This window comes from Oryctolagus cuniculus, chromosome 11, assembly GCF_964237555.1.
Source record: "Oryctolagus cuniculus chromosome 11, mOryCun1.1, whole genome shotgun sequence".
Classification (NCBI taxonomy): Eukaryota; Metazoa; Chordata; class Mammalia; order Lagomorpha; family Leporidae; genus Oryctolagus; species Oryctolagus cuniculus.
This window is the reverse complement of record NC_091442.1, coordinates 16,704,039-16,729,935: the sequence shown is the minus strand read 5'-3', so window position 1 is coordinate 16,729,935 and position 25,897 is coordinate 16,704,039. Positions and strand designations below refer to the sequence as shown.

General features: G+C 39.7%; 1 protein-coding gene and 1 non-coding gene across 13 annotated transcripts in view; one reads left to right on the top strand and one right to left on the bottom strand.

The window, feature by feature from the left end:
• The window catches only part of PTPRT (protein tyrosine phosphatase receptor type T), a 1,128,555-nt gene that overhangs the window by 85,276 nt on the left and 1,017,382 nt on the right, over positions 1 to 25,897 (bottom strand). The window lies entirely within an intron of this gene.
• Positions 16,036 to 16,108, top strand: TRNAK-CUU (transfer RNA lysine (anticodon CUU)). Its single transcript has one exon. It is a non-coding gene; the product is annotated as a tRNA-Lys (tRNA).

Here is a 25,897-nt window from a genome sequence, read left to right as displayed (position 1 = left end):
GGGGCTGCCTCCCTTCTCCATCACACCCCAGGAATCATGAGTCGGATTTATTGAGGACTCTGGGAGGCAAGTGGCATGGGAGAGAGAAACACAGACTCTGCCCTCAAGGCTCGCTGGCCTAGGAAGTAAAGCCATCAAGAACCAGCTGAGGCACAGCAAAACAGCCTGCAAGGTGGAGGTGCACCTAGGTGAAGAGGGAAGAGTCCGATGTGGTGCTGTGGAGAGCGAGGTCCTGGGGCAGATCCAGAAAGCACGTGAGTGCGTGGAGACTCTGGAAGCCGTGTGAAGCTGCTGAGAGGTTTAGGAAGCACCCCTTTCTTTACTGACTCTCACTCTTCCTTGCAGCAGTCCTGGCTGCCATGGCTAGGAGGTATCTTTCCAGTGACTGTCACTCCCGGGATTCTGTGCTAGGACTGGGAATGGAGAAGGAAGAAGCACTTGAGTGAGGGGCTAGATGATTCCCAGGAGAGCTTGAAATGGTGCCCAGAGCCCTGCGTTTCCCACCTAACCCACTATCACATACGGACACCCAACATTGCGCAAAGGACCCAGGGACACGGGCTGCATGGTAGACCAGCTGCCTGGCAAAGATAGGCTTCCTACAAATGGGCACCTGGAAATTTCTGTGAGATGCCAAATGTTTCCAAAACCGAGTAGCTACCAAGATGGATATTTCCCTAAACACGTTGCTAGACAGACTGTAAACTTGGTGTCAGCAAAACCAACACTGGAATAGAAAATAAATGTGTTTGAAATTTAACAACTTGCATTGCTGTAACATTTGTAATAATGTCAAAGCTAGTGCTAATGATGCTATGAAGACTTGGAATCAAGGGATTTTCAAGGTTTATTAATTCAACTAGTTGGACTCCTTTTTCCAATGTATCTTACCTCACCTATTCCCTTATTAACCTCTGATAATGCAGAAGTGATGCCTTTTATCACACCCCATTTCACCAGACGCACTATACTTAATTTTCCATCATTAGGTTTAATGAAAACCCAATTTCACAACTCACTTCTCTCAGGAACCTACAAGTAATGCTACGTTTTTATCAGCCCCAATTAAAAAACGTTATGATGTTCCTATTCGAGTGGGAGCCTTAAAACTAATGTGCGATTCTGCTGCTAATTCAACAAGGGCTCCGGAATTCACATGCCGCTCATAAAATGTAACTCAAACCAGCTGGCCCAGGGAGAGAACATTTTTCTTTTTTTCTCCTCACCAGACCCTTAATTTTCATGCCATTTCAACTTCTCATTTACGGGTCTGGCATGTTTATTTATCACATAATAATATTTTGGATTTCTTTCGCACTTTTTATATAGCTGTTGCCTAAGCCTGAGAATTCCCTGCAGTAACTCTTGTCACTGCCTATGAGGGGCTTAACGGGTGGGCGAAGGTTTCTTGGTGACATGTGTGAGGTTTTATGTCACCACTGCCCCTCCGATTTCCTCCTTTCTGCTTCTTTACCAACTTCTCTTCCTTGCTGGCAGGGAACCTGCTTTGGCCTCATGTTGTCAAGCAGATCTTCTAGTTTCAGCAACATTTTCCCAGTCACCTCCTAGGAACTGCTACTTCAGCTGGTTAACGGATATTTACTGAGTGCCTGTGTTGTACAAAGCACCATGTTAAATACCACTGACATCCAGGAGCAGGGAGGGAGGTGTGCTCATGGAGAGAGGATACCCAGCCCTTGAGGGAGGACAGAAGAAAGGTAAGGTGTGCATGAACAGATCCAACAGAGGTAGGCAGGGACAGGCACCCAGAAGATGGGAGGACGAGGTGTCCCAGAGTTGGGCAACATGGGTACCCCAGGTTCTAGGCATTCACAAGCTACCTATGGGGCTCTTGTCATAGCTATGTGCAATCTATATCTACACTGCCCAGCAGATCTTTCTGCAACAGTGGAAATGCTCTACTTCTGGGCTCTGCAATAGGGCAGCTGGTAGCCACATGTTGCTACTGAGCATCTGAAATGTGGCTGATGTGGAAGAGGAACTAAATTTTAAATTTAATTTCCATTGATTTAAATTGAACTACTCATATGTGTTTATGGCTACAGCAGTGGGCTGTGCAGATCTAGAGAAAAAAAGAGACAAAAAAGGGAGAGCGCTCCAGAGTCACACAGTGGGGCAAAGAGGTCAAGAGCAGCACCATCCGGGGAAATGCAATGCAAGCCATGCGTGCAATTTAGAATGATGACCTTGAAGCAATATTAAATATGGTAAAAAAGAACATGGGATTTAATTCCAGTAATACCTTTTCTTCAGCCCAATTCATCCAAAATTCTATTTCAACATAAAATCAGTTCAGAGATTTTTAATGCTATATTTACTTTATTGATACAAAGGCTTAAAAATCTGATGTGCCTTTGATGCTTACAGAAAATTTCCATTCAGACTAGCCAAATGTCCAGGGTGCTCCAGACACTAGTGAGTAGTGGCTATTTTATTGGACAGCACAGGTGCACATAGATTTAACCAGAGCCAGATAACGTTCTAAAGAGAGCTAATTTAGAGCTTCAGTGAACTCTAAATAAAAAGACACGGATCTACCAGACAGCTGTAACCCAGAACTATCCAACAATGGAACCGCATATGATGACAGAAGTGTGTTGTATCAGCACTTTTTAACATGGTAGCTACTAGCCATCTATGGTTTCTGACCACTTGAAATGTGGCTAGTGTGTCTGAGAAAATCAATTTTTACTTTAATTTCTATTTAAATAGCCACAGGTGACCAGTAACTAACTGAATTGAACAGTGGAGATCTATACAAGTATACTTTTTTTAAAGTAACATGTAATAATTTTCTCTTTGCCTTATTATGAATGATAGTAAAACATAAAATTACGGATGTGATATACTAATTTTATTTTAATGCTCACTAAAATATTCATAGGGCTGTTTCAGAAATGACCTGTCCATGTCCCATGAGAGGGACACAAATCTGCACCCTGAGAAACCCTGAGTCTGGGTCTGAGGACCAGAAAGCATGGGAATTGTTATCATTAATAAACCAATATGTGTTCCGTGACCTTGGCCAAGTGACAAACCTTCCCAAGCCTCTGTTTTTTCATCTGTAACATGAAGAAAATAAGTACTGTGCAGATCCAACAAGACAGTGCATGCGAAGTGCTCAATACAGTGCCTGGAAAGCAGTGAGGATAATGCTAGCCGTTCCGATGATGTACATGATGTTCTACTGAACACTCAGAGTTCACAAACCAGAGAGATTGAGGGCTTCTCTCTTCTCCTGTTTTCCTTCATGACACACCCCAAAGTCATCTATTTTATTCCATTCCCACAGCTGCTGCTCTAGTTCGAGTCTACAAGGCAGAACTACTCCACTAGTTTCCTAATGACTCTTTGTGCTTTCATGACACTCTTTACTCCGCTTTTAGCAAAAGTCAAGACAAAGTTTCTCAAATAATCAACCAGATTTCTGTAGTTTTGATTTCAGTGTTAATCTCTTATTTCATCTATCAAAATTCTCCCCAAATCCATGTGGCAGGAGAGCTGGAAGAAGGGAAGGGTGTTTAGAGACTGTGGACTCAGAAGGAGAGTCTGAGAGAGGTGAGGTTTGAAGTGGTCAGTAACTGGGTCACCTGCTGAGAGGAGAGTTGTGATGAGAACACACTGTGGGGGCTTTGGCTCTGCAGGTGGAACAGTCAAAACACTGCATCTGAGGATGACAGTTGGATTCAGATTTGACCTTGACAACTTTCTATGGGATCCCAAATAAGTTACTCTAAGACCTTTACTTGTCATTGGTGATGAGCATGATTGATTGCCATCGTCATCATCATCCTCTGAGAAACTTGTTGCAAGGGTTAAACGGGGTCTCCAGTCTGGTTAGCAGTCCATCCTTCATCCTTCCTCCCCCACCAAATACCAACAAACCCTCAAGATAACAAACTCATAATAGCAGGAAAATATAAGTCCGTCAACTAACCTAGTGCTAGATTTTGGAAGGAATAACTGTTAATTATAGCAGTATCGCACTTAACATGTGCATAAAGACTTGATTTTTTTTCAGAATTTCTTAAAAATCACTGAAAACTATACAAAAATCCTCTTTTAACTGATTTGACACAGGCAGTTTTCCCTTCAGAGTTAGAAGTTATTAAAATTTCTTTGGTGAAGCATAGATGAAGCAGTTGGCTTGTATTTAAGAGTTGTGTTATAAGAAAAATATTTTATATATTTCAGAATTCTAGACTCACCCCAGGGTAAGGATTTGAGATTTGAGATCCCTGAGGAACTGCATATTCACTTATGCACTAAGGGACATGCTCAATATAACAGCATTTAGAATTACCTTCTTGATCTTTCTTACATCTCTTTCATTCTTATGAAAAAATGCATGGGGCTGAAATTTTAAAACTAATACTAAGTAGAATTCCACCCACTGTCACGCTCTAGGGAGCTGAAATGCATATTACCCAATTGGCAACTGACATGGATGGACTTTGTTAATCAACATAAAGTAAACCCACTGGCCTGAAAGATGGAATTGAAATGCTTGTATTTTCCCCATTTTCTTTCCTAGGCTCAAAGGATCAAAGAGCAACTCAACAGGGCATCTCTAAACCCTTTCTCCTCCTCAGTTTCCTTCACTGGAGTCTCTGACATGGCCAAGACAAAATAAAGTACCTTTGTGCAGATTCCATATTAGGAAACAATGCTATAGGAACAGTTATGAGGAAGGCCTTCTCTATTCATTACTCTTTCTGATCAAGAAACTGATCCTTGCCTTTGTGGAGGCCGCATTACTTTCTTCTCCAACAGCACTCACACTGGACGGATAGTGTTTGCCGCTGTAGTTAGGAATAGGGTATGTTAGTGACCACTACTGCTCCTGCTTAAGCTACAAGAGAAGGGTCCCAATGGTAATAACCAGTTAGACACGAATAATACAGTGAGAACCCACCTACTGTTTGTTGGCAAACGCCAGGTTTAGAGAGACCTCTATTTCTTTAAGGTTAAATAAACAGAAACAAGTCGACATGGGGTCTGAGAAAAACACACCATGTTAACAATGAGAAAAATAACACTCTAGATGCCAAGAAAAGATACTATTTTCAAAAGAAAAGTTAGTGTTGACTGTTTACCCAAAACCCATTCTTCACCTTCTTCCTCTCTGGAAGATACTGACAAATTAGTTTGGGTGTCCCCATACTCCCAATGTGACCAGAAATTCCTAGATTTGGCAGCAGATCTTGATTTCCTTAAACCAAGCAGATTGTTCCTATTCCCTCTGTCAGGTTGGCCCCAAAATTTCAGTGAGACGGCTGGGAAGTTCCATTATGAGACTCTGGGAAATTTTTAAGTTTTTTAATTTTTTGCCTCTAAGAAGAATAATCCGTGATCCCTCTCTGCCGCTGGACATTACCGTGTTGGGGAATATCATTTAAGACAGTTAATACAATCCTGCATCCATGAGGGGAGTCAGGCTATGGGCAGTACCATCTCAAGATGGCAAGGTGGAGGGTTTCCAAGTGCTTAGGGCTTTGAAGACATTGATGGGCATCTCATTCAACCAACTCTGAAGCCTGTTCTTTTAACCTTCCTATTCCAGGAGACAGTCCATTAACACCATTTTCAAAGAACATTTATTTTTTTCATTTACTTGAAGGGCACAGAAACAGTGAGAGTGAGAGAGCATGCTATCTTCCATCTACTGGCTCATTCCCCAAATAGCCAAGGCTGGGCAAGCTGAAGCTAGGAACCCAAAACTCCATGTGGATCTTCCATAAGGGCAGCAGGAATCCAAGCATTTGGGACATTATATGTTGTCTCTCATGGTGCATTAGTAGGAAGCTGGATTGGAAGTGGAGCAGCCAAGACATGAGCCAGCACTCAGGTATGAGATGCAGGCATGGAAAGCACAAGTTAACCTGCAGTGCCACAATGCCTGCCCCTCAACCACCACTTAAAATTAAATTTGATTTGTGTCTTTATATTACTGGTATCTTAATCTACACAGTAGAAGCAGAAATACATTTTACATCACATGAATTTTGTTGAAAACAAAACTCAAAAAAACGGGCGAAAAAAGGAAGTGAAAAATTAAATAACAACATAAAGTTTTCAGAAAATGAATCAAGTTAGGAAGCTCTTTGAAAAAATTTCACTGAGTGAGGGAAGAAAAAATTGACCCTAAGGAAACCAAAATATAATAGAAGAATTGTACAGGACACTGGAATCTTTCATGAAAATAAGCAACTAGTAGGAACTTTGGAGAATTCATTTGGGAAACCTACAGAGGAAAAGGAAAGGGAATGAAACAATGAGATTTTATTTTCTTTGTAGGTATCATCTGCTCATGTGTGTTCATGTTTGTGCTCATGTGTGCTCATGTGTGATGGTAACAGAAAGGCATTTTCAGAGAACAGAAAGCAGACATTTAAGAGAGAGACAATTGGTGTTACTAGGGAAGAGAATCAAATAAACGAACAAGAGCAAAAATGAAAGATACAACGGAGAAGCAGCTTCTTGACAAAATAAACACTAACCCTTCAAATGTAGAGGGTTCTCTAGAATGACCTAAAAATATAATCTATATTCCAATGCAATTGGTTCAATATTATTGATGTGTGACCACCAAATGAGACCTTGAGATAAGGTGTTTTAATTGAGGCTACAGAAAGATATTCATTGATATATTCATTGATTCAGACATTATGCTGGTTTTGGTTCTTTCCAGAGGGTTGTGTGGGTGAGGAAACCAAAAATGTAATTTCAGAAATAAGGGGGAAAAAACCACACAGGAATAGTGGAAGTCTTTCTGGAAAAGAACTGACTTGGTAATGATAAAAAATTCTTAAACATATACCTGAGTATAAAAGTCACAATAAATATGATTAAAATTGAGTGAAGTACAAAAAAGAATTCTTAAAGAGAAATCATGTAAGAAAAAGAATTTATAAAATTTTGGCAAAATTTCAAATATTTGCAACAAAAACTCACAAAATGTGAGTTTTTATGTACCACCAAACCAAAAGTATATCAATTTCTTCACATTTCAAGATGGACAACAGTAAATATGTACTATTTTAATTTGAAATTAGAATCTAATTAATTATTTAATAAAGAATCTAATGGCCATTGAGTATGAGTATACTGTGTGTGTAAATTAAATGTATCAATAAATATTATAAAAGGGTATATAGATTTCGAGAGAACCCTGACCGCAATCACATACCAACCTGTGGCCCGTATTTATGTTCACATTGAACAACTGTAACCTAGAAATCAATATATAAAACCTCATACTAGAGAGAATCCCATGGTACTGACAAGCAAATGAGAAACCACCTCACAGAGGTATTTTCCTACAAGACATTAATTCCCACAGAACAAATCTGCCTCCACCAATGATGAACTCTCAGTGGAAAAATAAAACAGAAAGAGTGACAAGCCACATGAGAAAGCTTATTCCCATGAGGAAAAGTCAGCAGACATGATAAACAGAGAAATATGACTACAAAGAATTGAAAATAAAAAACCATCAAAGAGACTATAAATATACTTGGATTGATTAAAGAGAAATAGGAAAGAACATGAACCACAGCAATGATGCAACACATTACGGAGAAAGGATAGGTGGGTCAGAAAACAGTTCTGGAAAGTAAGAGGAAAGCAAATAAAAATATAAGAACGGAAGCTAACACAACATAATAGAAGTTAAAGACAGAATGGAGAAACTGAAGAAAATGAGAAGCTGACTGCTTTCTTGGAAAACACCAATAAGTTAGGACAAATCTCTGGCAAAAAAAATGATTAAAGAAAAAAGACATAAATAACCTAATTCATGATTGCTAGAGATAAGCAGAACACTTTTAGCAAATGATTGGACTAGGGAGTGATCAATGACCTGGGAAGTTATGAGACACATTTCAAGGGCCTGATGGATGTGACTGGGGAAGATGGTACATACCAGCCCATCACCAGGGCTCCAGGGATTCTTTTTTTAATAGAAAACTTTTATTTAATAGATATATAAATTTTGAAAGTACAACTTTTGGATTACAGCAGTTCTTCCCCCATAACCACTCTCCCACCTACAAACCATCCCATCTCCTACTCCCTCTCTCATCCCACTATTCATTAAGATTCATTTTTAATTATCTTTATATACAGAAGATCAACTCCACACTAAGTGAAGATTTCAACAGTTTGCACCCACACAGACACACAAAGTATAAAGTACTACTTGGAGACTAATTTTACTGTTAATTCGCATAGTACAACACATTAAGGACAGAGGTCCTACAAGGGGAGCAAGTGCACAGTGATTCCTGTTGTTGATTTAACAGTTGACACTCTTATTTATGATGTCAGTAATCACCCGAGGCTCTTGTCATGAGCTGCCAAGGCTATGGAAGCCTCTTGAGTTCACAAAATCTGACCTTGTTTAGACAATCAAAGTGGAAGTTCTTTCCTCCCTTCAGAGAAAGGTACCTCCTTGTTTGGTGGCCTCTTCTTTCCACTGGGGTCTCACAGAGATCTTTCATTTAGTTCATTTTTTGCTACAGTGTCTTGGGCTTTCCATGCCTGAAATACTCTCATGGGCTTTTTAGCCAGATCCAAATGCCTTATGCTGATTTTGAGGCCAGAGTGCTGTTTAGGGCATTTGTCATTCTATGACTCTGCTATGTATCCCGTTTCCTATGTTGGACCATTCTCTTCTTTTTAATTCTATCAATTATTATTAGCAGAGACTGGTCTTATTTATATGATCCCTTTGACACTTAATCCTATCTTTATGATCAGTTATGAACTTAACTGATCACTTTAACTAGTAAGACGGCATAAGTACCTGCCAACTTAATGGGATTTGGAGTCCCATGGCACATTGCTAGCTCTACCATTAGAGGTAAGTCCGAGGGAGCATGCTGGACTGTAGATATCCTCCCTCTCTTATTCCCATTTTTTTTTTTTTTAACAGGCAGAGCAGAGAGTGAGAGACAGACAGAGGGAAAGGCCTTCCTTTGCCGTTGATTCACCCTCCAGTGGCCGCCGCGGCTGGAGCGCTGTGGCTGGCGTACCGCACTGATCCGAAAGCAGGAGCCAGGTGCTTCTCCTGGTCTCCCATGGGGTGCAGGGCCCAAGTACTTGGGCCATCCTCCACTGCACTCCCGGGCCATAGCAGAGAGCTGGCCTGGAAGAGGGGCAACCAGGACAGAATCCGGCGCCCCAACCGGGACTAGAACCTGGTGTGCCGGCGCTGCAAGGCGGAGGATTAGCCTAGTGAGCCGCGGCGCTGGCTTTCCCACTATTATTTTTAACAGGGATCAATTTTCAGTAAAATTTAAACACCTAACAATAATTCTATGTTAAAGAGTCCAACCAATGGTATTAAGTAGAAAAAGAAAATACTAGAAAAAATAAAATAGTAAGCTGTTCCTCGACAGTCACGACAAGGGCTGATCAAGTCATTGCTTCTCATAGTGTCAGTTTCACTTCCACAGGTTTTCTTTTAGGTCCTCAGTTAGTTGTCATAGATCAGGGAGAACATGACATATGATATTTGTCCCTTTGGGACTGGCTTATCTCACTCAGCATGATGTTTTCTAGATTCCTCCATTTTGTTGCAAATGACTGGATTTCATTTTTTTTTTTACTGCTGCATAGTATTCTATAGAGTACATATCCCACAATTTCTTTATCCAGTCTTCTGTTGATGGGCATTTAGGTTGATTCCATGTCTTAGCCACTGTGAATTGATCTGCAATAAACATTGAGGTGCAGATAGCTCTTTTATTTGCCAATTTAATTTCCCTTGGGTTAATTCCAAGGAGTAGATGGCTGGGTCGTATGGTAGGGCTATATTCAGATTTCTGAGATATCTCTAAACAGTCCTCCATGGTGGCTTTCCCAGTTTGCATTCCCACCAACAGTGGATTAGTGTCCCCCCCACCCCGCCACCCCGACAGTCTCGCCAGCATCTGTTGTTAGTTGATTCCATGATTGTTTACAGCCCATATCTCTTCTGTTGAGGAATGGTATTTTTTTTTCCTTCATACTCTTTGTTGAACTCTCTTACTTAGTGTAGGGTTAATCTTATAATAATTAAGTAAACTGAAAGTAGGTCTTTGTAAAAATCAAGAATGGGAATGGGAGGAGGAGGAAGAACAATTAGAGTATGGGCAGAAGGGAGTGTAGGGTGGTAAGTATCACTATGCTCCTAAGTCTGTATAAATGAAGTATATGAAACTTGCATAACTTAAAAAAAATTAAAAGATGTATAAGATAGTTTTAGATTCAGATGCAGTTGAAGGAAATAGAGGGTTCTTATATATTCTCTCCTAGTTTTCCTCAATGATAACATTTGTATAATTATAGTATAACATTATAATTAGGAAATTGACATTGATACAGTTCATGAAAAGATGAAATCAGAAGATAAATATATTTAAAGTTTGATTCCCACACACAGTTTTACAATATGCATTTCCATAAACTCTTTGAAGACTCCTCCTATAGTCCACTGACCTTACTCAGATTTCACTAATTTTATATGCACTTCTGTGTATGTTTAGTTTTACATAATTTTATACTTATAGATATCTATGACTGCCATCATAGTCAAGACTTAAAAATAGTTCCATCACAAGGATCCCACATGCAACAGAAAACTAGCCTTGGCGTCTCTTTCTTGTGACTGTACTGAAGGCTGGTCACTGGTCCAGGAAGGGGCTCTCAGTGAAATGCCAATCTCTGCCAGGACCCGCAGTCTGGGCCAGCACCTGTCCTGATGCTTCTCCAATCCAGGAATCTACAGAGCCAACATGTGCAGCTGGCTATTCATGCTGTGTACTGCTCAACTTCAGAGGCTGTCAATCACATGATGGCCCTGCTTGTGAGAGTTCTGTGATTTAGCTAGAAGTCATCAGTCTGGACTTGTTCAAGTGACCTGTGGTTCAGCTGTTATTTTCATCTTGAGTAAATCAGCAAGTGGAAAGTTTTAACCATTAGGTGAAGAGGGGAAGGAATAAGCAAAGTATTAGACCATTGACTTGGTGCTCTCAGAGGTGTAGAAAATAGGAAAGAAATATCTTCTATGGGTCAGGGGTGGGTGGGTGGTGGTGGTGGTGGTAGTGATGGGCTCCATCTACATGATTTATCTGTTTTAGAAAATAGATGCGCAGGTATGCTTTTGTTTGAACAAAGTGTTTCACTATTTACAAAAAACTTTGAAAACATTTTTCAGTTTGTCACAATTTCTGGTAATCAGTGAGAAAACAGGCAATAAAAATGATACCAGTGTTCCACAGCACATGTTTTATCAGCTTAATGCAGTTGAAACAAAAATGAGCGTCCTTGAGCATATCCAAACAACACACTTTCACCCACACCAGGGAGGCTCTCGCTCTTGACCACTTAGTGACCCGACTAGGGGTAAGGAAGTAAAATGGAGGGAACGTATGGGTTCCGGAAAGCAATTACTGAACCCTAAAAGGTAGGAATGTAATTCTGGATTTTTACAATGTCTTAGTTCACTGCAAAGAGAAGCCATGTTTTGCATGTCTAGTTGTTTAATTATTTCATATTCATAACTGTATTTTCAGAGACATTCATTTTTTAAAATGGACTTAGAAAATACTAAACTTTGACTAACAGAAAAACCTCCATAAACAGACAATGAAATGGTGTGTAAAGAATTCTAAAACTGATAATACCAAGTAGTTCAAATACTTGCTGCCAAACAGTAGATTTCTGGGGAGCATATTACATATCAGAAGGGAATGAAATTTATTAAAGGAAGGAGAAACTGTGAGGTTACTTAATGTTGGAAATGTGGGTATTAATGTGAAGGTACTTAACATGAGGAGTCTTTCAAAAAGTTTGTCAACATGCGTATTCTGAAAACTGTATATATGGCTTGTAAGAATTTCTTTGAAAAAAATAAAGTTATTTTAAAATTCTATTTCCATGATTTTTTAAGCCTTCTCATTTAATCAATGAGAGCTTCTATATATGGCTGTGATGTGTCACTCTAAGCAGAATATGCAGAAGAACTCAGAAGAATGTAGTTAACTCCAAACAGAAATAATAAAGAAAAATGAATTGTTCAGTATTAATATTCTTGCAAGCATGGAGTAATGATATGTGGGTGGCATTTGAGAAGAGTTTTGTCAAAGGGAGGAATGAGATTACACAAGGAGGGGACTGACTTGTGGATAAATGCCTGAAGCTCCAAGTCCATGGAACCTCAGGTAACCTCTGGGTGTCACTACTGTCTTTGACAGAACCACGAGTGGCATAATAAATCCAGGTACTGGTAGATCCATATTGAATCACCTGCTCCATCTCCAAACTATTGTTTCAAGGAAAGTCTAGGCTGCAGATAGTGACCTTATCCTCAGAATGGGACCCCTGAGTTGGCTAAGACTGCTAGCAACTCAAGCAATATTTTGCCTTGAAAATTCTGAAGTGGCCGAAGAGCTGATATGAAGACGAAATCAGTGACGGCAATTAGAAAGACTGAGAGATTCAGATCATACTCTTTGGGGACGGGGAAAGGCCAACATGTGTAGACTCTGGGCATGAGCAGACCTGAGTGAGAATCCTGACACCACCAATACTGGCTGTGGGACTTTGGGCAAGTCATTCAACTTCTCTAAACAGATGCCCCCTTTTCTCCATGGCCCGGATCCTCATCTCTGCTAATCATCTCTTCCTTCATGATGGCTGAAATAGCATCCCCAAAACTCTCTGCTTTTCCATGTCCTGTTCTCACCATGAGGCTTTTTTTTTTTTTAATTAACAAAACTGAGCATGTTATCTCCCTGCTAAAACCACTTATTGGCTGCCCACTGACCTTTGGCTACGTTCAGATTTTGAATATGTGAAGTGACTTCAAGGCTTTGACTGGTCTAGCGTTCACCTCTCTCAATGGCTGCAACTTGTGTCTAGCTCACTAGGCTACAACCACACAGTCCTCCTTCCCTAGTGCTTGCAACCCAAGAAAGTACATAATGTGCTATTTATTCTCCTGGAATGGTAAGCTTCCCTCAGTCTTCCAAGGCCAAGTGGACACCCCTTCATCCTTCAAGACTCAGCTAAAAAGCCACTTCCTCTTGCTGAAGAAACAATTTATAGTAGGGAGAAACAGAGCAATGATTACCCATCACACAGTGGGACTGAGGCTCGGTGGGGAACGGGCATGAAGAGTTCTTCCTGGTGAGTCTGTGTATATTTTTAAGGTTTGGGTTGCACAAATAAAGGCAATTGTTGAACTCATGGAAAACAAAATGTAAAATGTATGTATTACTTTGCAAGTTTTATCTCAAAGTAACAAAGCAGAATACTGAGCTAGCATCAACGATATACACTGTTCAGTATTGGGGGGAAAAGAAGTATAGTGACCCCCGAAATTTCTACTGGTATATAAAAAAATCCAGATGGACTGAGGAGTGCATAGATTAAAAGGTAGGGATAAATTAAATCTAGCAAATTGTTAGTGGTAGAATCTAGATGGTAAGTGTTCACTAAAAATTATCTTAGTTTTCTGAATGAAGATATCAAGGAAGAAACCCCATCTGCCTCCATCTCCACCTGAGGTGTCATATTATATCCTAACAACAGTACTTTTATAAATTTTATATTTTCCTGGACATACGTCACTATAACAATGGTGACTGAATATCTGATAACGGCACCATTTGATATCCGTCTCCTTAATTACACTGTACTCTCTATGAAGGCAGCTTCCACATCTGTGTTATTTACCAGTGTATCTCCAGAATCCAGGGGTTGTTCAATAAGCACTTGTTTATTTGCTAGGTACACACTGTTCAGTGAAACTCATGCTCCAGCTCACTATAACACAGTGCCTGTTTTCAAGGTCCATCTCTCCTGCCCTCCAAATCCCCCTATCGTGAGCATAGTAGGATTTGCATTTCTTGCCTCAGTTCCATTAGACTTGGCGGTTGTAGGAAGGTTGATAAACCACATTTAATCACAATGCATTTCTCCCCAAGATGGTCTTGGGGTGATTCTAATTATACCCCAAATATTCTGTCACAGTGAAAATGTCCAGCTTCACTGTGACTTCAGCTTGGGCTGGACATAATTTGGAGTTTTTCATTGGTTCCAGGGTTGTGTGCACACTAAAAACAATCAGGTCCACATTTTGTGTTTCATATGCGTCATCAAACTCCAGGGTCCACACATTCATAGGAAGATGTCTGATGGAAGGAAAACACTTTAAGTAATGCCTCATACAGAAAACACATGCTAGTCTTATTTTCTCCCATTCATCAAAATCATAATAAGACAAAGGTATGCAAAATAGCTGTAGAGTAATACTTAACTAAACTAGAAAAATTCAATTTTGACAGATTTTACAATCTTCAGTCTGACAGGTGATTTTCTCTTTAGTTGATGTGTAAGAAAGAAAAAAATGAAATGACTAAACTTGTCTGGGAGAAGAAATTTAAATGTGCAACAGATGTTTAAAATGAGTTTACACTGTACAAGGTGGATGTGAGCCTCCTTTCTCCATTACAAACTATGCCCTGGATATGTGGGCTGAGTTTGTGGATATAATAAACCACAAAGACAACAGAATGTAAAGAGCACAGTTTGGGAATTATAAGATCCAAGTTTTCATCCTGGTTTAATTGCTATATTATTTTGCAGAATTACCTTTGTGAGTTTTTTTTCCCCCAGAAACCTTTTTTTTAAAGGAATACAAACTCAACACTTTCCCTAAATACAACTTTAGGAACATAGTGATTCTTCCCACATACCCACACTCTCACTCTTCTTCCTCCTCCCTGGCCTATCCCCATTCTTATATTTTACTAAGACTATTTTCAATTAACTTTATACACATACCATTTAGTATGTACTAAGTAAAGAGTTCATGAAATAGTATAAAAAACCTGTTCCTCAAGAGTTGAGACAAGGGCTTTTCAAAGTCATTGCATCTCGAAGTATCAATTTCACTTATATAGATTATCTTTTAGGCGCTCTATTAGCTATCACAGATCAGGGAGAACCTATGATAATCGTCCTTTTCAGACTGGCTTATTTCACTAAATATTATGTTTTCCAGTTTCATACATTTTGTTGCAAACAACAGGATTTCACTTTTTTCCCCCTGCTGTATAGTATTCCAAATCAGGGAGCAGAAACAGACCAATGCTTTCTGAAGTTTAATGTACTTATTGGAGAATCTTTAAGATGCTTATTATTATTCAGAGGATCTGGTGTGTGGCCTGAGACCCAGCTGTAACAAGCCCTCAGCTGATGCCAATGGTGCTGGCCCATGGATTGCCTTTCAAGTATCACAATCATGTTCTCTCCGTGAACTTCCAGTTGATAAGTACAATTTGCTCATTATAGGTCCTAGAACTGCTCATTACAAACAAACCACTGTTCTTTCTACCCCTAGTGAATGAATGAAGCAGGTCATTGGTTAAAACTAAACAAAAAAATCAAAGTAACCAAAATTGATAGCTTTTATCCTGGGAAGAAGAGATACATAGCATTCTTATAAGATTTAAAGCTCTCATTTATAAATTAGGTGAAATAAAGACCTTCCAAAACAAGCAGAATTCAAAGAATTCGTCACCACTCATCTAGACATACAAATGATACTTAAGGATGTACACAAAAAAACAGAGAAGGTCATCATTATGAAAGAATGTGAGTGCATAAAATCTCTTAGTAAAAATACAAAGGAAATCCAAAACAATAAGAATATTTATGGAAAAATGGCAAGATCACAAAGTTACTCATCAAGAGAACCTTAATGTAAATAGCCTAAATTATACAATTAAAAGATAGTGGCTGGCTGAATGGATTAAAAAAAAAAAAAAAACAAGCAAAACCATCTATTTGCTGCCTACAAAATATAGGCCTCACCAACAAAGATAGACACAGCCTGAAATGGGAGAATATATCCTATGCTAATGGAAAGCAAAAATGACCAGGAGTAGCCATCCTAATATCAGATAAAATAGACTTTAATACCAAAACTGTCAAAAGAGACAAAGAAGGGTATTATGTAATAATACCCGGCTAGCTCAGTTGGTAGAGCATGGGACCCTTAATCCCAGGATCGTGGGTTCGAGCCCCACATTGGGTGCCAGATGTTGCAGTGGATTCGTTCTTGAGAGGAAGAGTGTGGTGGGGGCAAGAGGCACGGAGTCACCACACAGACCCCGGGAGACAAGTGAAAGCAGGCCTGAGGCAAGCAGCCTGCAGACTTATTTATTTCAGTTGCTACAGCTGCTTATATAACAAGGCAGCCAATCTGGTCAAGGGACGGTCTATGCCCTAACCAGTCACAGCCTGTTGCCAGTCAGGCTCTGTTGCCAGGCAGTTTCTGAAGCCATCCAATCACGACCTGTTGTCAGTCAGGCTCTGTTGTGTGGTTTCTGAAACCATCCAATCATGGCCTGTTGTCAGTCAGGATCTGTTGTCATGTGGTTTCCGAAGCCATCCAATCACGGCCTGTTGCCAGGCAGTTTCTGTTGTCAGCAGCCATCTTGGCATGACCTTCTCACCTTCTCATTCTACCACATTTATCAGTGGCCATCTTGGCATGACCTTCTTACCTTCTCATTCCACCACAATTAAGGGATCAATTTAACAGCAGTGTATACGCACTCAATGCTAGGGTGCCTGGCTATTTAAAACAAATGTTAATGGATATAAAGGAGGGCATAGCCTCCAATGTAATAACAACAGGGCCCCTACTTGCTTTTTTTTTTAAGAATTATTTTTATTTATTTTGAGGGACAGAGGAGTTACAGAGAGAGAGAGAGAGAGAGGTCTTCCATTCCGCTGGTTCACTCCCTAAATAACCACAATGGCCAGAGCTGAGCTGATTTGAAGCCATGAGCTTCTTCCAGGTCTCCCACGTGAAACACCCTACTTTCAACAGATGGACAAATCAACTAGACATCAACTAGACAAAAAAATCAACAAAGAAATAATACAGCTCATCTACACTCTGGGCCAAATGAACCTAATTGATATCTATACATTTCATCCCGGAACTGCAGAATACACATTATTTTAATCAGTGCATGAGACTTTCTCTAATATAGACCATATGCTAGACCATAAAGCAAATCTCCACAAATTGCAACAAATTGAAATCATATCATGTGTATTTTCAGACCACAATGGAATGAAGCTGGAAATTAACAACTTAAAACACTTTAGAAAACATGTGAACACATGGAAACTAGATAACATGTTATTGAATGAATAGGTCATAGAAGAAATCAAAAAAGAAATAAAATTCCTAGAAACAAATGAAAATGACAACACATCAAAGTTATAGGATATATCAAAAGCAGTGTTAAAAGGGAAGTTTTTTTCAATTAGTGCCTACATCAAGAAATTGGAAAGGTAACAAATAATATAACAATGTATCCCAAGGACTTAGAAAAATAAGAACAAAATACAACATTAGTTGGAGGAAAGAAATAAAAATTACAGATGAACTAGGCAAAATTTAAAAAATGATACAAAATATCAGTGAAATGAATAGCTGATTTTTTGAAAAAATAAACAAATTGATGCACCGTTAGGCCAACTAATCAAAAGGAGAAGACCCAAATTAATAAAATCAGAGATGAACAAAGAAATGTTACAACAGATACCACAAAAATATAAAGAATCATCAGGAATTACTACAAATAGCTATATGCCAAACCAGAAAATCTAGAAGAAATGGATAGATTTTGGACATATATAATCTACCAAAATTGAGTCATGACAACATAGAAAACTTAAATAGACCAAAAACAAAGACTGAATTATTAAAAAAGACCTTCCCAACAAAGAAAAGCCACAACTGGGTGGCTTCACAGCTGAATTCTATCAAACTTTTAAAGAACTAATTCCAATCCTCCTCAAATTATTCAAAATAACTGAAAAGGGGAGAGTCCTCCAAAATTCCTTCTATGAGGCCATTATCACCTTAATTCCAAAATCAGAAAAAGATGTAACAAAGAAAGGGAACTTTGGATCAATATCCTGATCAACGTATAAGCAAAAATCCTCAACAAAATACTAGCTGACTGAATCCAACCACACATCAGAAAGATCATTCACTCACACCATGTGGGGTTTATCCCTTGTATGCAGGGATGGTTCAACAATCACAAATCAATAAATGTGATACATCACATCGACAAACTGAAAAATAAAAACCATATGCTTATCCCCATAGAAACAGATAAATCATTTGATAAAATACAAGGATTCTGAATCCTGGTGCTGCTTAACCATCTTTCAGGAAGCATATTAAATTTAGAAGACTTGGTTCAATACTCTGGTAACAAGGATTTAGTAGTTTTTTCCATTGAGCAACTCACAACATGGTAGCTAACTTTCCACAGAGTAAGCAAGTCAAAGAGTGAGAAACAGAGCACCCAAGATGGAAGACACAGTCTTTTTTTATATCCAATCTTAAAAGTGATATCTCATCACTTTATCATATTTTATTCATTAGAAGCCAGTCACTAGATCTAACCTGAGCTCAAAGGAAGGGGGGCATTATACAAGGAATAGGTGGAATAGGAGTGAGGGATTTTTGGGGCCATCACAGAGGCTACCACACCCAAACCCTAGTATTGCTCCCTAATGTGTTTGTGAGAACCCAAAGAGAAAATGTCAACGAAAGAACACTTGCAAATTTTGCAGCAATATACAGATATGTTAGTGTACTATAATAACTCATCAAGGGGTCCAATCAAAACCTTTTAACTAACTGTGCATAGCTTTGCCAAGTTCAGAGTTCCCAGTGAACATTTTTAAGTTTTTCATTCATGCAAGTTTCTGCAAACCCTCTCTATACTTTTCCAAAGAGTTTTTCAACATCTCAAATTTCAAGACAAATAAATGGTTGAATTTTCCTTACAACTGAATTGTTACTGACAACAATCTTTAATCATTAAAGAGTTAACAATGCACTTTGAGTTGCTTTACACAGATAAAAAATTCATTCCCTAAGTAAATGAATTAGCCAAGTAATTGACAGTCAATTCCAGTAATAAAAGACTAATTAAGTGATTCTGCTAAGTAAAAGTCTAATGTGATGAATTTGCTAAACAATGGCCTAACAAATTTCCACACTAAATAAATGACTTGGGATGGTGGCTAAACCCTCACTACATCTAGGGGCAGTTGAAAAAGCAAGAGTACTTTGGGAAAACAAAGACAGAGTGACTTCCCAGTCAAAATTCTTAACAACATTACACTGGGCTACTTGCCAAACAGGGCCAGGTGAATGAGTCTGAATAGAGCAGTTTTACTAGATCTGGGAGTCACAGCATTGATGACCAGATTAAATGAGGACTTTGAATTGTCCAGTACATCTAAGTTGGAGTAACAGAAAAACTCAGTCATGGGCAAACGGAACTAGGATTCAACACTAGACTTTCCTGGGTTCAGGAAGATCAGAGACAACACCAAGGAAACATCCTGAAAGTAGAAAGTCCAGGAGAGATTTATGTAAAATGGACATGTTTGATCAAGAACAAAGAAGCTAAATACTACAGGGTTTGCTTTCTGCCTTAGAAGGTGAGGATGACAGTGGTATTCAGCCCCGGTAGGTAAAGGGTCTTTGGAAGCATCTTGGATTCAACCCATTTACAATGATGCCTTCTGGAAGAATCTATACATCTCTTACGGGATCCTCTGGTTTCTATCCCCCAAGCTTCTAATAAAGAAGAATCTGGAGTTTTTATAATTAAAAAATTGCTCCCTGCTTTGCTAGGCTGCTAAGCTTCATTTTCCATCATGGCCTAGAGGCCATGACAACTCCCTGGGGACCAGGAGCCCTGCAGCCCCACCCCAAATCCTGCTTCTTTTGGACATTCAATTAGGCCCTGCCCTGAACACCACGCTCATCCTGTGAAAAGGAGGATCCCAGCCTGGGTAGGTGCAGTTCTCTCTTTTGAGGTTGCCCACACTTACATCTGAGTGTGTACTGTCCTTTTGCCTTTAAATAAATCATGCTCTCTGTTCAACTTTAAAAAAACAAACAAGCAAACAAAACAAAACAAAGAAAAACAAACAAACCCTGGGTTCTTCCGGCTGGGAAAGAATCTTGAATTTCTTGCTTTTCCTTGAACATATAAGGCATAGGTTTCCCCTGGGGCCTCCAGCTGGGACACTCTTTCCTGGCTTGACTTACATTTGTTGTCTTTTAAAAGTTTTTGATCAAATGTCATATGTAAAACTGCAATTTTCCTCAGCTAGTGACTCCTAATCCCATTCAACCTGCTATTATTTCATAGTACTTATCACTTTCTATCGTAGCACATATTTACTTATATTTTATTGCCCATTGTTTATTTTCCATCTTTCCACTTCTTACTACCACTTGAATATAAAGTCTGGAGAGTGAAAAATTTAAATTTCTGCATTATTCACTAGTGTAGCACAAGAGTGTCTAACACATCTTGTACCTACAAGGGACATATAGTAGGCGTTCATTCAAAAATTGTTGAATGAATGAATGGTAGCTCATTCTGAAGATTGTTATGCTCTGATATTGGAAGAGGGTAATGCGATCTTAAAGAGAGAAGCAGTAAGGAAAAGTCCATGCCCTGGGATTTCAAGATATCACTATTCAAGGATGCCATCCGCAGTGGCTTCAGAAGTGTCTGCATATCTCTCATTATTTGGAGAGGTACTTCATAGGAGTAGGATAATATGCAGGAAAAAGATTAGTTTTGAATCTCAGCCCTACCACTTACATAGCTATGTGACCTCAGGCACGCCACTTCTCTCTGAACCTCTGTCTCTACATTTGTGAAAGAATTAAATGACATGTGCACAGCAACTAACGTAGTCCTTCAGCAAAACCAATGCTAGTTTCTTCTGTAATCCTCTTTAAAAACAATGAGGCATGTTCCTTAATGCATATAGAAAGTTGAGTTTTCGAATTATTCCAGACATTGCAAAGACCTAAAAGGCAGAAAGTTGGAAAGCGGTAACCTGTGGCTGAGGAAGGGTGAAAGGCTAGAAGCATAAAGTGCTTCAGGGGAGAGAGGGAGCAGTCAGGAGGGAAGGGGCAGCAAGGACACAAAGTGTTTCCAGAGTCTTCCTGGGCTGCAGTGAATACAGGAGTCCAAGGAAGCCTGCACTAAGTGATGCGGTTGTTAGAACTATGACTAGGATAGAGACACCAGGGGTAGGACTTTGTAAGAGATGGAGGTGCACAGTGAACTCTCTCTCTCTCTCCTAGACTAGGACCAAAGTCTCTTTCCTGGTCTCCTCACCACCTACCATGGGATTAAAGCCGTCAAACCACGTTAGCAACTTCCTTCTTGCTACAATGCATAAAACAGCTGGGTGAATGCTGAATAGCTAAAAGTGAGCCACTGCGATCCATCTTGGCTGCAAAATTAACATAATTATTCATTACACAGATACTGATCAATCATCTATCCTTTGCCAAACACCATAGCAGTCTCCAGTGATGTGGTGGTAGCCAAAACAGAGGTGCTCTGTGCACTGTGATTTAACAGTCTGACGAAGAAGGCAGACACAAGAAAAACCACTTGAATAAACAAACATCTGCATACATGATATTCTGATATATATACTAAGAGGGACTGGAACATAATTTTATTGTGAAAAGTAAGTGGCAACTGTTTAGACCAGAGATTCAGGAAAAGCACCAAAAGGTGATATTGAATCATGGACTTGAAAGACTGTCTGTGGCTAAACAATGAAAGACAGAGCAGGGAAGAATGTTTTGGAAAGAGGAACATAATTGTAGGTGCGAAGACACTGGAAAATTCTTACCATTTTCAAAACATTGGGAGAAATCAATATGATTGGTCTGAACTGAGCAAGCCATGTGGCCAGAGATGAGACTAGAGATGTTCACAGGAATCAGCTCATTCTGGCCTTTGTGGTTCATGGGGTACATCTGAATTTCATCCTGAGGGCAAAGGGTAGTCAGTGACAGGTTTTAGGTCAGGCAGTGGCATAGTGAGATTTGCGTTTTAAATTGTAGAATGGTAAAGAAAGTAGATAGTCTATCAGTAAAATATAACAACAACATAATTAGGTAAACCTTTGTTGATGGATCAGTTTGAGAGGAGAGTAATAGGGCAGAATGAAAAGCATTACAGAGTGAGTGTCCAGGGACCAGATTTGCAAGTGCATGTATTTGCTGGAGCACAGCTGGCTAGAGACTCAGTAGCCAAACACTTGGTCTCCAATGTAGTAGAAACAGAAGTGACTCTGCTTACTCTCTTACTTCCTGAGCCTCTGTCACATCTGTAGATCAGAGGGAATTTCATCTAACCCAGATCAAAGATCCTGAAGATGAAAGGGGTTTTCACCTTGGAAAAATGGAATTGGCCCATAGAGACTTCAACTGAATAAGGACACTCATTTCAAAATCAAACGTGTCCAAATATTTTCATGTATTGAATTCTCAAAAGTATGGACTGCTTAAAATACTGAGTGATCAAGGTGATCTAATCAATACTCTGGACTTAAAAATGGCTCCCAGATTAGAATAATCTGGAGTACCTCCTTTACAACTACTTCATTGTGAAGAGGTAGCCACACCAATTGGGTTGACTGCTAATTATGTAAGCGTATATTTGCATATGTTTGTGGATATGTGTGGGTGGAAGAACATACCATGTGCACCAGTATTTTGTGCTAAGTCACTTCACTTGATATCTGATATATATAATAGAAACAACACTAACATGTTATTAGTCTCATCCACTCCTACTCCAACACATTCACCTCCCTGTTACCAAGATGATATTTCTAAAATCAAACTCAACTCTCCCCTTTTACTTCTCAAATCTGTGTTGGCTCCTTGCAGAAGACAATAAATTTTAAAGTCTCTAACACATGAGACTATTTAAGACACAGTCCTTGATTACCTCTCCAAGTTCATCTTTTACTACTTAACCCCATGAAGCTGGTCTCTGAAAACCATGAAAGGTCAAACTGTTCATAATTATAAATCCAAGAGAAGGGGCTTCCTGGGAAAAGGGTCAGGGACAGCCTGACTGAAGGAGGACCAGCACCGTGGACAGAGATATAAACGCCAGCCTCAGCCTTTCACATTCTCTCAAGCTCTAGGGAGAAGTTAACATGATTGATGTCTTTTGGACTCTGTATTTTAGGACACACATTTACACTAACAAGGTATTGTACAAGAAAGGAAAAGTTCTTTTCAGATCCGAGATATTCTTCAGAGACCCTGCCAAGCCATGTAGTAGTAACAGCAGAGTTATCATTCAAACCAAAGTGGACACTAAAGATTGCACAAACCTATTTATTCATGATCAAATTGAGCCATATAGACTTTCTGCACATATCTGTGTCCCTGTGCATGTAGTTCTGCTTTTAGAATAGCGTGTTTGTCTCCAAGATGACCACCACTGATACACTTCCTATAGGCACATGACATTTCTCCTATAGAAAGATGAAGCTGCTTCTTCACTCCTTTCAATTCAGGCTGACACATGACTGATTTTAATGATTAGTGGCAGAAGTGTTGCTGGGAAGTTCTGGACCTAGCTTTTCAGAGGCCCTGCATTCCTTGTGGCTTTCTTGAAAGAGTCACCCTGTGGGGAGCTGGCCATCATATAAGAAGTCTGATGACTGAGAGTCTGCCATGCTAAAAGGAAGAGTAAATTAGATGAGTACAGAGAGAGCCGTGTAGAGTACTCCAAGTGTTAGAGTCATTTCAGCTCTGGGGTCATTCATGCAAATGATGGAGCCACGGGATGGGTATTCCACCCTTAGCAAATGCTACCAGATGAAGAGCTGAGGTCCCAGGCATGCGGGCCTAGGAGAGCTGTTACGTCATTTTCAGGCATTCATGTCATTCCAGCTGAGGCTCCATATTTTCAAGCAGACAGTATCCTGTCCAAAATCTAGGAATACAACATTGTGAGCAAAATATAATGCTTGTTTGGTGATGTTACACCAAAACAAGTATCAATAACCCATTTCTCTTTTCTTGTCTTGACTAACTCTGACCACTCATCACTTAGAATTCAACTCCTCCATAATACTGCCCATCTTAAAGTAGCCCAAGGAAGCTGTTTCTATATCCTTCTGATATTTTTTCAACTCATCTTTGCCTCTTCTCACCTAGAAATAAAGTTTGGTCCAAAGATCTTCCTTTAGAACTAGCAAGCAAGTTTTCGTAACTAAGGAAGCACTTTGGGGCCGGCACCACGGCTCATTAGGCTAATCCTCCACCTTGCGGCATTGGCACACCGGGTTCTAGTCCTGGTTGGGGCGCCAGATTCTGTCCTGGTTGCCCCTCTTCCAGGCCAGCTCTCTGCTGTGGCCAGGGAATGCAGTGGAGGATGGCCCAAGTACTTGGGCCCTATACCCCATAGGAGACTAGGAGAAGCACCTGGCTCCTGCCATCAGATCACCGCGGTGCGCCAGCTGCAGTGTGCTGGCCGCAGCAGCCATTGGAGAGTGAACCAACGGCAAAGGAAGACCTTTCTCTGTGTCTCTCTCTCTCACTGTCCACTCTGCCTGTCAAAGAAAGAAAGAAAGAAAGAAAGAACGAACGAACGAACTAAGGAAGTACTTTGGATCTCAAACAAGTGTTGTGGGAAGCCCGTCCTCCATGATCACACAGACTGGACCCATGTGGCAGGTGTCCTTTTTCTCTCAGAACATAACTAACCTCCTGGGACAAACCAATGTTCTCATGGCTATATGAGAACATATATGCAGAACCTCTGTTGATATTTCTGCTGCTTTTCCTCCCAGGTGAATCTCTGCCTTTGTCTGTGCTCTGAACACTTGCAGCTGATAGCCCATTCTCCTACTATTGGAAGAATGATGGTATCACATTCACAGAGCAATGGATGACTGACTTCTTGATGAGAATTTGAGTAGCAACTACAAGACTTGAAGGAGTCATAAACAGAGATTTGTAAAATTCTCTTTGGTATTGGCATATTAGAAATTGGTGGCAGGAGTGGGAAAGAGGCTAAATTCCATGCAGTATATGACTGGCAAGAAAAATCATTTAATTTTTTTCTGTCTGCATTCAATGCAGGATCCTGAAAACAGGCCAACTTTGTGTGGTATCATTGTATCAGGTTTCTTAAAAATTCCTATCAATTTTAACTGAATCATAGGATTTCTATGCCTGTCTTATCCACCTATCAATCTACTCAACCATCCATTCATCAACAAGGGTTTGGGGTGCCTATTCTGTGCTACACACTGTGCTACATGAAGAATATATAGTAGTAAGCAAAAAATAAATTGTCTCGCCCTATCAGAGCTTGCTCTCTAGTAGAGGGGACAGATGTTAACTAAACCCATTTGGAGACTGAAGTCAATGCTGAAAAAAAGGATCACAATTCTATGATAGCATCAGAAAATCTAAATGTAATCTGGTAAGGAGAGACAAGAGATCCAGGAAAGAAAGAAATGCATGAATTGAAATCTAAATTAGTCAACAAGAAAAAGAGTGTGGGCATAGCCAGTGCTATAAATGAGGGGTTGAAAAACATTTGTATATCTAGAGAGTAAATATTTTAGGCTTTGTGGGCTAGATGGTATCTTTGGTAACTAGTTAACTCTACCATCATAGCACAAAAGCAGCTATAGGGCATAGATAAACAGATAAGCATGGCTGTTCCAATAAAATTTTATTACATTAACAAAGTCAGCTTGATTTGGCCAAGTTTGCCCACTCCTGCTCTAGATAAGACGATGGCATGGACAAAGGTCTTATGGCAGAAGGAGTGTGGGAAAGGTTATGTACTGCGAGAACAGAGTTTGGCTAGAATTCATAGGGAATGGGGTAGTAAGATGTAAGAGCCTGAGAGAAGTTCGCAGGTCAGGATGTAAGGTCAGGATGGAGACTTTGGACTTTAGTTTAACAACAATC